Below are 3,940 nucleotides of genomic sequence, written 5' to 3'. Positions count from 1 at the left end.
CCCTTTGATTTTCTCACACATGTTGTATTTAACTAATAGAGTACAAATACCAAAACAATGGAATATCCAGGATTAACTCAGCAAATGCCATTAGATTTTGTGCAGGCATAGTATAGAAATGGCACAAAAAAACCTTTGGATTCTTAAGGATCATTTCCAGTGATTCATTTTCAAAAACTAAGGGATTTTTAATACTTGAAAAATTCAATATATTTCATGGAGTCATTACATTTTGTACAGTTCTGAAATAATGCCAATTTTGCAACTTAATTTGTTAAAATGATAATAAACGAGAAGGCTGTCACTAGACAGAGAAAAACTAGCTCTATTTTTCTGTTATCTGTTTTGCTGTAAGGTTAATTCTTTATATTTTATATTTAAATTAATTCAGATTTCTTTCATATTAGGGGGCTTACTATATTATGGAATTAGTAAAGAAATGGGCAAAAAAGGCAGGAAGAGAATGAGGGGGGGAAGAGTAGGAAGAGATCAATTAAATAATTTTTTTTGTCAAAAATCAGATATGCACATATTTTAGTTTGGAGAGCATATGCTGCTCTTGATATGGATCCAAAACCGAGGCAGTGCATTGAACAAAATAAAACCAGCTTTGTAATTATTAGCGGAGACATATTCGTGAGGGCCATTTCCTGTAGAAAATGCCACTTTTATTTTCTTTCCTGTATCCTACTAGAATCCCCATAGCACAGAAGAAAAGGAAGAGACAAAGATACAGCTTGCCTGTATAAGGCATGACCGACACCATATTTTTCACCAATTACCTTGGAAAGTCCTAGAGGGCGCGTGGCCGGCCAGACCAGCTACAGGTCTTCTCCCTTTGTATCGGCCACGTTCAGAAGTATCAAGGGAAGCGTGAAAGAAATCAAAATTTGCCAGTGGACACAATCTATAATCATTTTTTTGGCCTGGATCAAAACAATGAAATCTGAATGAATAATGAAAGTATCAGGGACAGCAAATGCCATCAGTGATGTGCAGACACATCGTTTCCCACACTAGACTACAAAAACATTCAAGCTCTGTTAGCAGATAGATGTTTTAACATAGATGTTGTAAACTGCAGGAATGAACAAAGTACAAGGTGACAGAGAGGAATAAAGCTTGCACTATTTCCATGTAAAGACATAGAAAATACATTTGGGGGATTGTCATAGAAGAAAGCTGATGGTTCTACCCTGATTTGTTGAGCACTGTTGGTCTTCTCACTTTTGGGGATTTTTTTGCATTGGACTTAAAGAAAGAGGAGACACAACTAGCTTAGCAGAAAATCAAAAGAATATCAGTTACTTGGGTAACTATTTGTAGGGTAGGGATGGGAGAAAAAAGCAACAAGAAAGTCAGTATTCATAGAATAAGAATAAAGTTGATTGGCAAACCAGGGACAGACACCAATTCTTGGTGATTAAAAGACCAAATTACATTTTGGAGATTGCAAATATGTGCTTGTATCAGCATCTGGAAAACCATTTTCCAGCTCTTAATACTCATCATTCAACTGCTTTTTTTAATTTTGCAAACCTGTATGAACAGAAATATACAAGTTCACCTATAGCCAGCTAATAGAAATAATGTTTTTAGCAATATCGTCAGAGTGAATTTAAATGCTGTAAAAAAGCATATATTCTTTCTACTTATCATGTCATACTGTTTGTTACCATAAAAAGCATATATTCTTTCTTCTTATCATGTCATACTGTTTGTTACCATTTGATTCTCTTGCTCTCCTATTTCTCTTTAAGGTGGGGAGATCAAGACTTCTCATAAAAAGCCAGATGATCGTTGGTTGTTCCTTTATAGGGGCACATAAACTCCGGATTCTGCAGAGAGTTACCAGGAACACTAAGAAATAATGGCACCAGACATCTATGGTAAGATGTTTGATGCTATCCCTCCTCTTCCCCATACCACTGTCATAATATCTGTGATACCTGCACCTAACAGATGCCACAGGAGTTGCCAGAGTGCCATCAATGTGATCCTCATCCCCTCACGGGTTTGCAAAATGCAGATGATGATTTGCCAAGGAGAAGAGTCAGGGATAGGTCTTCCATACAACCTCCAGGTTAACAATTCAAACCCCCCTCCCATCAGGGTAAGCAGAGAGATGTACTCACCTTTTCAGGTGCACACAACCACAGTCGTTGTGAAGTCTCCCTCACTGAAGATCTTCAAAAGCCTCCTGGGCAACCTGCTCTGGGTGTCCCTGCTTGGGCAGGTGGGTTGGACCAGATGGCCTCCAGAAGTCCCTGCCAACCTCAGCCACTGCATGATTCTGTGATACATTCACCTCATACATCTTGGCTCCAATGAGAAAAAAAGATCCAAACACCCGGAAGAGCCGTAAGCATTTCTTTCTGCATGATGGTTTGATCCATGGGACTCTACAGAGCCCAGAAGGATCCCTGCTAAGTCTGAGATTATATTTATGTCAGTACAAGAGAGCTCTTTCACTGATGAAAATTCTCTAAAGGAATCAAAATCAGAAAACAACACTTTTGCTGCATTCGGCTTTCCCCAGAAATTGGGAAAACAGCTCTTAAAAATGTAAAGATTTTTAAATTGCCATCAGACCATTTTTATACTTCCTAAACTGCAATGTAATATTTTTTACATTATGGAAAAACCTTACAGCCCCTGTAGGCTCAGGGAGACACTGTATTAGCCATGGTACAAATACATACAAAGACATGACCCCTGCCCTAGAGAACTTTTATCAGCCCCTAATTAACCTCTTCCTGATCCTTGAAGCCAGAATAATCAATGGGTCTATATTCTGAGTTTAAATCCATTCAGGTGGGGGAGGAGGAGGACCTACAGAAAAATTATAAAAAATATGACTTCTAAATTACCTTCTATGTGAGACAGCACTCAAACAATACTAGGTCTGCCAAATCACTCCTGCTCTAAATAACCAACTCTCTTTGTACAGCATCTGCTGTTTGAAAGGGCTTTCATTTGTTTTTACTATTATGAATAGTTAAGAATTCAGTATCACATGAATGGGAAGCTTCTAGAAAACTTAAAATGTGTTTCATTGTGACTTGATGAATGGCTTACTGTTGCATTGTTATAAAATATACTAATATACTACAAAAATCTAACTTTATTGTGATTAACCCCCATGCACAGTGTTGAACAGGAATATTCTCCACCCCAAAGAAAATGTCTATTGACATACTGGCTCAAAAAGCTCAGATTTTCAAAAGGCCCATTGACTCTCAGTGTAAATTCAACTCTTAACTAACCTTAGGCACATTTGAACATCAAAATTCCAAACTCATCTCTGTACAAACAGTGTATCTAAATCCAAATTGAATTGGTAGAACCCCCTATGGCAGTTTAACCCATAGCACCTTCCTCTACTCTACGTTATAATCTAAGGACTGCTTTTGTTTGAGGAAAGGAGGCAAGAAAACACTCCTTACGAGCACTCTCAGCGGTTCGGCAGGAGGACAGAGCCAGCTGCATGCATTGCAGGATGAGTACTTTGGAAGCTTAGCACAGGAGAAATAGGATGACATTAAGGGCAGTGACTGGGTAAGTATAAGAGCAGGTATGAAAAGAGAGAGGTGGTGTAATTAAGGGATGAAGTGAAGTAGCGGTGCCCAATGGATTTTAGATAATAGATGTCATTAAGGGTGATTCAGAAGATTGAATTGTACAACACAAATCAGTGTGGAAGCTGTGGAACAAACCAAGTAGAGAGAAGCATCACTTCTCTACTTACGGTAGAGAAGTGTTGGTGTGCTTTGTGCGCTGCCATCTCTAAAAGGGACTGAGCTAACAAGAGAGATGATTAGTTTTCTAGGGGCAGAGGTTAAGGATGTTAGCGAGAGGGTTGATATGTTACAGTCAAGAGAACTGGGAATGAATCCTGTATTTGTGCATGTGGAAATTAAATGATAACAGAAAGGCAGGG

Source organism: Cygnus olor, chromosome 12, assembly GCF_009769625.2.
Source record: "Cygnus olor isolate bCygOlo1 chromosome 12, bCygOlo1.pri.v2, whole genome shotgun sequence".
NCBI classification, from domain to species: domain Eukaryota; kingdom Metazoa; phylum Chordata; class Aves; order Anseriformes; family Anatidae; genus Cygnus; species Cygnus olor.
This window is presented reverse-complemented; position numbering follows the sequence as displayed.